Source organism: Erythrolamprus reginae, chromosome 7 (genome assembly GCF_031021105.1).
Source record: "Erythrolamprus reginae isolate rEryReg1 chromosome 7, rEryReg1.hap1, whole genome shotgun sequence".
In the NCBI taxonomy this organism is placed as follows: Eukaryota; Metazoa; Chordata; class Lepidosauria; order Squamata; family Dipsadidae; genus Erythrolamprus; species Erythrolamprus reginae.
In genome coordinates this window covers 73,810,004-73,822,361 of record NC_091956.1, presented here as the reverse complement: position 1 = coordinate 73,822,361, position 12,358 = coordinate 73,810,004, and the positions used below count along the sequence as shown (strand labels likewise).

Sequence of the window (12,358 nt, the reverse complement as noted above, 5' to 3'; positions counted from 1 at the left end):
ACAAAGTATTCAGTGAGAATATTTCATTCATTCAGATCTAGGATGTGTTCTTTGAGTGTTCCCTTTATTTTCTTGAGCAGTGTATATAAGATAAGTGGAAAAAGAATAAGACTTTTATCTGTAAGTAAAAGGTTACCCATGACCAAGCTCCAGAAGTGAAGCCCCTTTTATATAATTTTGAAAAAGTGTGCATTGCCGTGAACCAGTCATAGGAACATACGTCACTCTAAATCAATAATGAAAATCAAAATCTAGCCTACGTTTCAGTAGTCATAGTAACATAGCTCAACCAAAAGTTACAAGGCGTGCCAAGACCTTTATCTTATCAATAGCATTCCTACACTGAAAGCATTATTAAGTAACCTGGTACTGGGATCTTGTCTATCACCTTAATGGACAGACATTCTGGAATAGATAATCTGGCCTCCATCTTATTCCCAGCATAAGGAAGCAGGCCAAACAGTGAATAACCATACCAACAGATGCAAAGCGCCATCCCCTCAAACTATTACTATATGCTAAACAATAATTAAAATATATGTTAAAATAGGCCGTCCTGACACTAATCTTTGCTTTCAATCAGGAATGACAGCAGTAAAGTTCATTTAAAAATATTCATTTAGATTATTCTAACGAAAATATAATTGAGAAAATTTTCTTAATGTTTCTATTGTTTGCATTGCATTCTTACTGAAATAGTTTTGTCTTCTTTCCTATAAATTATTAGTTAAGTCTTGGATAAACTTGAACATGGCTTCTGTAAAGCCCTCGGCCTTGTATGCATTTTGAGAAATGTATTACAAATAATAATAATATGAAGAATGATCGCAGGAAGTGGGTATGTCTAGCTTAATGAAAAGAAGGACCAGAGGAGATATGATAGCAGTTTTTCCAATATTTATTATTATTAATTGGATTTCTATGCCGCCCCTCTCCAAATATCTCAGGGGTTGCCACAAAGAAGAAGGAGTCAACCTATTCTCCAAAGCACCTGAGGGTAGAACAAGAAGCAATGGATGGAAACTAAATAAGGAAAGAAGTAACTTGGAACTAAGGAAGAATTTCCTGACAGTCAGAACAATTAACCTGTGGAACAGCTTGCCCCCAGAAGTGTGAATACTCCAACATTAGACGTTTTTAAGAAGATGTTGGATAACCATTTGTCTGAAAGTAGTGTAGGGTTTCCTGCCTACGCAGGGGTTGGACTAGATTTACAGGGGTAGGCAAAGTTGGCTCTTCTATGACTTGTGGACTTCAACTCCCAGAATTCCTGAGCCAATCATACTAGCACAGGAATTCTGGGAGTTGAAGTCCACATGTCATAGAAGAGCCAACTTTGCCTACCCTTGGACTAGAAGACCTCCAAGGTCCCTTTCAACTCTGTTGTTGTTGTTGTTGTTGTTGTTGTTGTTGTTGTTGTTGTTGTTGTTGTTGTTGTTTGATAAAGCATTGTAATACAGTACAGACAAGCAGACTCTTTTACTTTGAATTAAAATTTGGGCCATCTGTCCTCCTGCCCTCCAGAGGGAGACAAAACCTGTTTGATTTTTTTGAGCCTTTTTTTCTCCTTCCAATATGGCCTCTTGATGCTCTCTTCTAGATGAAGGTTTCATATTTAAGGCCTTCTGGTAGTCTTGATCTCTGCAGTAACAATATCCTTATTTATACCTTTGATCTTCTCGAAACCCCAGCTCAAGTAGATGATTAGGTTTCGTTTCTCTCATAATTTTGCCGGAATGATTGCTGATAGTCTCTAGTTAGATGATTCCACTGCCTGCTTCTTCCCTATACCAATTTTTTCTTTTGGAGGGATTTCATATTAGGAAGTACTTCCATTTTGTTATTGCTGCATTATTAATAGCACACTACAGGCCTCAGCAGGTAAAAATATGGTTATGCTCTTATGTGCTTTTTTCTTCTTCTTATATTGTAATATTTCCTTTGCTCTTAACAAACGATGGTAATGAACTAAATAGTTTATTTAGAAGAAATGGCAATGTAACCCTGTTTTGGATGGGGATGATTGTGATTAAGAGGAAGGTTTGACAGTGGCTGGCTCTGTAATTTTTTTGAAATCATGTATATAAAATACTGTTACGCTGAGTTCTGATATCATAGAATCATAGAGTTGGAAGAGCCCAGTCAGGCCCTCAAGTCAAGCCAGTGCAGAATTTATTTCATATTTCTACTTTGCAAAAGAAGTATTTTAAAAATATATTTCTCTCTTCATACACACACCGCCCCTCTGAAATTTGTGAAACAGATTAATGGATATATTGTGGAATAAGTTGTAATAATGAACAGCTATTTAATGAAGGTGATAGATAGGTGTATGTAATTTTGCTGTACAATTCTCTTTCTCTTCTTTGGAGAAATATGTAAAGATTTGTCTTTTGAACTAATGAAATGGCTTTTCATAATTTTAACTTATTGTGGTTTTATGCAATTGATTTTTGCACTAAGCTCCGTTTGCTTATCTACCCTTTGTTGAATAAACTAGAGTTGGCTGAGTTCATATATCATTATAAGTCAAAATTACATTTTCATTTAACATGATATGGGAACCTGTCATTAATTATTCAATATTTTTATACTCTGTTATTTCTAATAGTTAAATATATATTGCTTATATTTTATTTTGTAATCCGTGACTAGCAATACAGTACTTGTTCTATATGGAATGATATAAATGGAAAAGGCACTTTAATCTCAATTTATGTTATCAAACAACTTAACCATTGTGAATATTTATTAATATAATGAACATGAAAATTAAATTAAATTTAAATTTAAATTAAAAATCCATCAATTTGGCTCTCAATTTTCTGTCTTTTTCATACACAATATAACAAGCACAGACAGGTTTCTTTTACCAGAATCTTAACTATTATTTAATTGTCCTATACAATATATTTAAATTGTCCTATACAATATATTTAAAATGGTGCTTCCTATTATAGGAGAATGTCTATTTCAAAAAATTAAATAGATTCAGTCTTTTCATTGCCCTAAGATTTCTTGTCAAGCAAAAGTTTGCTAAACATAATTCTTTCAGGAAGTTTCTCAAATTTCTATTTAGCGATTGGAGGAAGGCATAATGGTGCAGCTATCCTAGACATAAGCATTTAGATATGATTTTTTTTAAAAATTAATTCCACCTTTATTATTTTTATAAAAAACTCCTGTTTTTCCTGAAACAACAAACATGTGATTTGGGCTGAGAAAGACTGACTAAACCACTCAGCTTTCCTGCACGAGGCTGGGTTATATTTCACCATCTCCTGGTTTCTAATCTGGCGCCTTAACCATTAGTGTGAAGTGGTTCCCTAGTCAAAAATCAGAATCTGTCAAGATTTTGAAATAATTTAAGATGTTCAGTCAAGATTTTAATCAAGGATTAAAACCATACATAAAAACCAGCTATTTATTTCTTTTCTTAGGGTCCTAGATGAACTATAATAACTACTGTATTTTTTGGAGTATAAAACGCACTGGAGTATGACAGTATGACACATCTTAGTTTTGGGGCGCAAGAAAACAAGGAAAAAAGACCTCTGCCTCCCATCAATTTGTCAAACACCAAATAGCACAGATGATATACACTGTTTCCTGTGTATTTCTGTTCATATGTGCCTGACCCATAGATATAGCAAAGGATTGGAGAAATGTACACTATGGCAGTATATTAATCCCAGAAAGTTTTCTTAAATGTAATCAAACTTAGCTGCCTTATCTTAATACTAAAACAGGACATTGTTACATTTCAGATTATATTTTTTACAGATCTTTAAAATTGATGTGGCTTTCTGGAAGTATTCTCTGCTATTTAAAAGAAGATTCAATAGCACTGGGCCTCTTCAGATCAAGCATTTATTTTAAAAAGCTTCTTCATTTCGTTGAGTTGTCTAGAATAATAAAAAAGCAGTCTTTAAAAAATAATAATAATTTGAACATTCTATAGACATTTATAGTTATTGACTTACCTCCTTGCAGGAAAAAAAAAGAAGCAAGCAGTCAGTTTCAGCATAATCTGATCCCTCCAGCAATTTGCCCATGTGTAGCTTTAATTTCACTTTCATTGTAGCACCTGGGCTTGCAGGCAACTTCAATCAATCAGCTGAGTGTCAAGAGGCTAATAATCAGTGACTTGTGCAAAGCAGGCTCTGCTGCTGTTTGCTGCAAGGAGGTAAATTGCTGGCAGGCAGAAAGCAAAGAGTGCGGGTGATTGGATTGCCTACATTCAGTGTGTAAGACACACCCAAGTTTTCACCCACTTTTGGGGGGTAAAAAGATGCATCTTATATTCTGAAAAATACAGTAATTCTAATATATACATGCGTGTGTGTGTATACACACACACACACACACACACAATGCCTATATAATTTATTTTTTATTTTGTCCACATATTTATCTTCAGACTGAACCTAAAATATAAATGTCACCAACATAAGTGTCACCTTTTTTGGAAGATTGTTCTGTTCTCCATTCCTAAATAAAGAATTCGGAAGAAGTTTTCCTAATAAAACATTTTTATTTGTTTGAAATTAATAAAAGTATATATTAATTGTAGAATTTGAATTTGGGATTACAATATGTGAAAATAGGAACATGCCCTGTGCTGAGTCGGATTATTGCTGAGTTGTGTCTGTTTTGTCTACCTCCTTAACTGATGATACATATACAGTGATACCTTGTCTTACAAACTTAATTGGTTCCGGGACGAGGTTCTTAAGGTGAAAAGTTTGTAAGATGAAACAATGTTTCCCATAGGAATCAATGGAAAAGCGATTAATGCGTGCAAGCCCAAAATTCATCCCTTTTGCCAGCCGAAGCGCCTGTTTTTGCGCTGCTGGGATTCCCCTGAGGCTCCCATCCATGGGAAACCCCACCTCCGGACTTCTGTGTTTTTACAATGCTGCAGGGAAATCCCAGCATCGCAAAAACGAGTGCTTCGCTGGCAACGGAAGTTCGGAGGTGGGGTTTCCCATGGAGGGGAGCCTCAGGGAAATCCCAGCAGCGCAAAAACGGGTGCTTCGCTGACAACGGAAGTCCGGAGGCGGGGCATCCCAGCGGCGGTGGTGGGTTTGTAAGGTGAAAATAGTTTGTAAGAAGAGGCAAAAAAATCTTAAACCCCGTGTTTGTATCTCGAAAAGTTTGTATGACGAGGCGTTTGTAAGATGAGGTATCACTGTATCTGAGTTGGGATTCAAAAAATAATGAGGGTAAGAGGCATTTAATATAATCTTTTAGTCAGATCTTAAAAATTAACACCAAATTATTAATAAATATCTGAATACCTGTAAATGTATTTAGGTTTCTTCTTGAAGAAGTGGGGGTCCCCCTGCCCGCCAATAACAATGATGCCAGGTGTTTTGATAGGTCCTACCGGTCACTCTATGAAAGTTGATATTTATTTATGGTAGTGAGAAGCGATCTGTGACATTCTTTGCTTCACGATTAATATATGAATTCTTAAATTATTCTTAAATTGTGAACTTTTTTCCTTACCCAAACTTAGGGTGAGCTAGTTTTGTGTAGTGGTTAAAGTGCCAGGCTAGAAACTGCCTTAATCCTAGTCCATCTTTAGGCGGTGACCTTTGACTAGTCATTCATTCTCAACCCTTGAAAGGAGGCAATGGGAAACCATTTTTAAAATCTTGCCAAGAAAACTGCATATACTTGTCCAAGAAGTTGAGGTATTGTCCAAAAATCTACACCAACTCAAAGGTGCATGTATAAACACACATACACACACACATCCAAACGTTCATAATACAATGCTTTTACAAAGGGTACTTGTATTCCAAAATGTATTGTCCTACTTATTTATTTAAATGATTTCAGCGGCTTTTTATATTACAGTAATAACTCTGGGCAACATTTATTTATTTATTTATTTATTGATTGATTGATTGATTGGATTTGTATGTCGCCCCTCTCTGGAGACTCGGGGCGGCTAACAGCAATAATAAGACAGCGTACAATAATAATCCAATAATAATCCAATAATAAAAACGATTAAAAACCCATTAATATAAAAACCATACATACATACATACCATGCATAGAATTGTAAAGGCCTAGGGGGAAAGAGTATCTCAATTCCCCCATGTCTGGCGGCAGAGGTGGGTTTTAAGTAGCTTACGAAAGGCAAGGAGGGTGGAGGCAATTCTAATCTCTGGGGGGAGTTGGTTCCAGAGGGCCGGGGCCGCCACAGAGAAGGCTCTTCCCCTGGGTCCCGCCAAGCGGCATTGTTTAGTTGACGGGACCTGGAGAAGACCCACTCTGTGCGACCTAACTGGTCGCTGGGATTCGTGCAGCAGAAGGCAGTCCCTGAGATAATCTGGTCCGGGGTCATGAAGGGCTTTATAGGTCATAACCAACATACAGAGTTAAAACAGCAACAATCTCACAATACAAATCCACGTTGTCTAAGATTCAAATAAAAGACCTGTTTCTTTAAAAAAAAAAAAAAACAGCTAGTCCAATTGGCTGAACCAAGTGTTTGGAGGAATCTTCAATTTGTTTACAAAAGATTAACAGATTTGGGACTATCTGGACGATGAGATGCTGTTGTACAGAGATGGCACTGCCTGATTCCTCCTGAGTTCAAAAAGATGTCACTGCTTGATGGAAAGGTCCAGAATCCTGTTGTCCCTACTTGATCAGTTGGGATGAGCAGACCCTCTTGAAGGCAAGGCAGTTGTGGCGCAACCATATATTTCATTAGCTATATTTGAAATTCTTTCCTGAGATCATAAAGACTCTTGAGCATCATAGGTGACATATTTGCCCTAATAATCTTCCCTGCCTCTGACCTAATTGAACAAGAGAAGCCTATTGGCTGGAACTCTTCAGACATCTTTTTTCTGATTTCAAACTACCGCATTCTAACTGAAACTCCACCATATACATAAAGGAATAGCCTGCTAACTGAAGGGACCTGGATAAGCGGAAGGAAAGTAAAAGGAGACTAAGAGAAAATAAATTTATTGTTGTGTCACAGGGATAGGCAGAATAGTTTCTATAATTTTGCAGGTCCTATCTCTGACAAACTAGATTTCTTAGGAAATTATATTTCAACTGTACAATCTTAATTTATTACGATACAGAGTCACTAGACTTAAGTGCTCATTAAGTGCTCATTAGTAAATGAATATATGGTTTCAGGAGTGTTAGGTAAACACGGTGCTGCGATTTCTGCCCTGTTTTATTATCTCTTAATAGTGTTAACAACTAAGCAATTTAAAACCTCCTGGTAACATGAGCAGTACAAACTGAAGCTGCAAAGATTGCTCAACAGGTGACCCTGTAATGCTGTTCACTAGCTAGAAAGGCATATCTGTAGCCATGGATATCTTCTTGATGGAGATTTAGGGTGATCAGAAAGAGTGCAGTGAACTGAACAAAGAAATGGGAAGATGTGAGGTAACATCAGTCTATTTACTTCGTTTTCAATTATCTATGAGAAATAACTGCCATCTTTCCCTTTTCCAATTTAATACGTGTCTTGAACATATATAGTGGTAGGGATGATCACAAGTGTATATCTGGGTGTGTTTATAGAGAAATATATTTCAGAGGGAAGCTTATGGCCAATGAAGTGTGCAAATAGTTAACTTCGTTAGTCCAATTCTAAGTAGTCCACACGATCTACCAAGTATTTGGCTAACTAAATTTGTACCAAATCCTGCACAGTCCAGAAACAGTGGGTGAAGAATTATTTTGGAAGTCTTGTATTTGGCCTGTAAATAATGTAGGACTAATATTAATTTATCCTTTCTTCCTCCAACATGTTAACCGTTTTCCCTTGCTTCATCTCTATTTAGATTAGATTAGTTCCTAGATTAGATATATTGGATTTATATGCCGCCCCTCTCCGCAAATTCGGGCGGCTCACAACAATAGTAAAAACAGTAAATAGTAACAAATCCAATGCCCACCAATCTAATTACAATTTAAGTTAAGAAATTCATAAGACAGTCCCAATATATATAAAAAACAGGCACACAGTCAATCAATCAAATGGCATAACAACATGGGCAAGGGGGACATGTTTTAGTTCTCCCATGCCTGACAGCAGAGGTGGGTTTTCAGGAGTTTACGAAAGGCAGGGAGGGTGGGGGCAATCCTAATCTCAGGGGGGAGCTGGTTCCAGAGGGTCGGAGCCACCACAGAAAAGGCTCTTCCCCTGGGTCCCGCCAGACGACATTGTTTTATTTAGGCTGTTCTGCAGAAATCTCTTTTTACAATAAATCTTGGACTCAAAAGTTATAGAAATTATTGATACCGATCCTCTCTAGTTAGAATGTTTTTTTAAAAAGTATTTTTGATGTAATTTTGGGGGAAATGTTTATACTTATGTTAAGGATACTGCAAGTTCCAAATATTCCAAAGAGAAAGTTAGGAAATAATGTGATAGTAGCACTGCTTCTAGGATACGAAAAACGTTGAAAGGGCGTAAAACTGTGTCTTATGCAATTTGATTAATAATGCTTGGATTTGTTTTAAAAAAACTTTCATTCAAAACAACATCCATTCTAATTTTATTTAAAAATGGAATTATTCAAATCAATATTAAACTTACTACTAAAAGCAAATGGGCAGAGTTTAGGACACTTCTCTTTTACTGAATAATGGAGTTAGTTGCAGTAGCTACAGGGTTGTATGTATTTTCTTCATTACAAATAGATCATAGTTGTACAGTTGTCAATAAGATATGATTTATATAGCCACTCCATTGAATTAATTTAACCATTTATTTAGTCAATAGTCAGCACTAAACTGGCTCTAGACAAAAATAAATAGAATTAAAAGGGGTGGGGATGGAATTTCTTGTGCCAATATAACAAATCCAGGCAGATTCCTCTCTTGGTTTTGCCCCCAGACTCTGCCTCTTCTTTCCCTACAACAAAGATGTTAATTTTAAAAGGGCAAAACTTTAAAATTTTGGTTTTGAGACCTATTTACCTACTTACATGCCTTCAAACATAATTAAGTATTTGATAAAGAAAAAATAGAAAGGCATTAAACAAACATATATTATGTATCCCTATAATTTTCTGTCTTAATCATCTTTGCTTGCCTCTATCATATCTGTACAGCTCAATATGTTGCCTTTTAAAAAAAACTTCCTTCTCTCTCATTGAGGGTTGTGTCAAATCAATTCATATCAAAGTTTCCCTAGGATTTTTCTTCCTTTCAATCTTTTCATATATTTGCTTGGATATTTAATCCATATAATTATCTCAATGACCAAAGTACTTTTTCATTGGTCACTTTTGAATTTTACATTCATTCAGGACTTAGTATTTTTGATATTTATATCTTCTTCTTTTACCATGACATTTTAAAATCTTGCATCCAGTTTACCTTTATTTTTCCTGACATACCTAATTGTCGTTTCCAAATAATAAGGCATTTCACACATATTTTTTTTTGCTTTTTCTGACATGCTGTGATCTTTTTTGTTTTCCTGCAGATGTTTTAATTCAGGCTAGCTAACATCATCATTACAGGAGAAATTGATTTTTGCTGCTAATATATTGTACTCTGCTCAAAAAAATAAAGGGAATACTTAACACAATATAACTCCAAGGAAATCAAACTTCTGTGAAATCAAACTGTCCACTTAGGAAGCAACACTGATTGACAATCAATTTCACATGCTGTTGTGCACATTCAACTTTGTACAGAACAAAGCATTCAATGAGAATATTTCTTCCATTCAGATCTGGGATATGTTATTTGAGTGTTCCCTTTATTTTTTTTGAACAGTATATATATAATCTTGAATGCAGTGTCATTATAGAAATCGTGGCTGAATTTGTAAATGTGTTGTGAAATACAGAATTTTCATAATTTCCTTCTGATTGCCAGTTGATATCTATGGATATATTCAACAGTCTTGAGTCTGGCTTATGTAGTGACTGTTACAGTCCTTATGTTGGATATTGTGGGTGATCCCTGTTTTTCCTGTTGGTGAGTCTTTCAGTATGCTTAAGTTGTTTTGGAGAACTTTCACCACTTTTTGTGCTTCAATGATGCCAAGAGGTTGTAGTAGGCTGGGGTTGTCTCGGAGATACTCTTAACGTATAAGAAAGTTTAATTTATTTGATTTATTTAATTTAATTTAATTGATTTATAATCCACCCATCTCCTGATGGACTCAGTGCAGCATACAACAATAAAACAGTATACAATAGTTAAAAACCCCAGTATTAAAAGACATTCATCCATCTATCATTCATCACTTCTGGCCGGAGCGGAGTGCTGTTGCTCAGCGGCCCCAGGCCTGCCAGCAGAGCCATGTTTTTAAGGCCAGGAAAGTGGGGGAAATGTGACTCTCTGGGGGGAAGTTGGTTCCAGAGAGTTGGAGCCACCACAGAGAAGGCCCTTCCCGCGGTCCTGCCAGTCGGCATTGCTTGGCTGACGGGACCCAGAGGAGGCCAACTCTGTGGGCTCTAATCGGTCGCTGGGAAGTGTGAAATGCTATCCTTTTTGTAGGATGTGTTGGTTGTGATTGGGATAACGTCTATAACTGGGCACATTTTCATGATTATATGTGGGTGTGGGTGTGCTGGGCGGTGTTGTAAAGATAGCTTATCTCTCTTTTTGGAATTCTGGGATATGGCAGTGTGCTTTTTGCTTGTCTGAATAATGTTTTTGTGCAGTTCTTCTCGGACATTAGGTTGTTGCCTGGTATGTTTTCAATTTGCCATTCTTTTCTCTGCTGATATATAGGCAGGGTAACTTATTTTCTCTAGTACATCTTCCCTAAGAGTGTTGTCTGTGTCATGTTCATTCTGTAATTGTTCCTTTCTTGTAGAATTATATTATATAATTATATATTAATTCTATGGCATGGCAATTCTATGGCACATACCTATGGCATGTGTTACAGGTGACACACAGAGCCCTCTGCAGGCACGCGAGCTATCGCCCTAGCTGAGCTCCACCATGCTTGTGCCTCCCACTGGCCAGCTAGTTTTGGGTCTCTGCCGTTCATGCACAGGGGTGGGGCACATGCAGGAGAAACACACATATGCACAAGGGGATATACGCACATACGTGGGTTTGGGGGCACACATGGGGTTGTTTGCATGCCTGGGAGCATATAGATGTGTGAGTGGGGGATACCTGTATGTATGCCCAGGGGCAAGGCACGCAGGGGCCTTGCATGCACATGCCTAGGAGGGGTGGGGGTGGGTTCATGCATGCATGCGCTGCTGGCACCTGGTGAGGAAAAGGTTTGCCATCGCTGTATTAATTCATGCATAATGGATTAATGATTGGGATTTTGTGTGGGTGAAAACCATTGCTTCTCAGCTCCGAATAAGAGCCGGGGTGGCGCAGCAGGTAGAGTGCAGTACTGCAGGCCACCGAAGCTGACTGTAGATCTGTAGGTCAGCAGTTCAAATCTCATCACCGGCTCAAGGTTGACTCAGCCTTCCATCCTTCCGAGGTGGGTAAAATGAGGACCCGGATTGTGGGGGCAATAGGCTGGCTCTGTTAAAAAGTGCTATTGCTAACATGTTGTAAGCCACCCTGAGTCTAAGGAGAAGGGCAGCATAAAAATCTAATAAGTAAGTAAGTAAGTAAGTAAGTAAGTAAGTAAGTAAGTAAGTAAGTAAGTAAGTAAGTAAGTAAGATGGGTAATCTCAGAGTTGTTCCTCAGACTTGTTTGAACATTTATCTATAGAGTTAAAAATAAAAGTGAGACAAAGACGGTAAGTTCCATGGGTATGAGAAATTTAATTTTTGTATGTTCTGTTATCAAAAGAATGGAATATAGATTCATAGATGTGAAGAATGCTGTGAATCAAATGAATTTTGAACCATAAAACTAACAAAAGAATCCATTGCAGCAACATTATATAGGCAGTGTGTACCATACATATAAATCAGAGAAATACCCATTCTTTACTATTAAAAGAGTCATTCATTGCAGCATACTATCTACCACCTCCTAAAGGTTCCATACTCCGCTATTCACTTTATGTATCCCTTTCACTCTGAATTATTTCATGCATTTTCCAATGCCCTGTTTTGGCCCTTGTTTTATTTCCATTTATTCAAGAAAACAATAATCACAAGTCTCCAATTATCACACACTGGTGCAGTCTTGTTGACATGTTAAATGTCAACTATTCCATAAGAAACCATAACCATATTTTAACATTTGCTTAGATATCTATCTGTATCTGTATATATAATGTTTTATTATTTTTCAACATTACTGAGATTTTACCATTTTTCAAAATTCCCACAGTATTTATATTTGAGCTGTACAAAATGAAGACAGAATATAAATCAAGTAACAATAATATACAATTATTTAAATCCATTTTTTTTC

At 36.8% G+C, this 12,358-nt stretch overlaps 1 protein-coding gene across 3 annotated transcripts in view; it reads left to right on the top strand.

Annotated features, from left to right (window-relative positions):
- The window catches only part of UGT8 (UDP glycosyltransferase 8), a 66,569-nt gene that overhangs the window by 16,367 nt on the left and 37,844 nt on the right, over positions 1-12,358 (top strand). The window contains exon 1 of one of the 3 annotated variants that reach the window (XM_070757848.1): positions 1,546-1,881. The exons of the other annotated variants lie outside the window; for them this stretch is intronic. The gene's annotated coding sequence lies outside the window, so the exon portion shown is untranslated. Of the gene's footprint in view, positions 1-1,545; positions 1,882-12,358 lie in introns of those variants that run through there. 3 annotated transcript variants of the gene reach the window in all.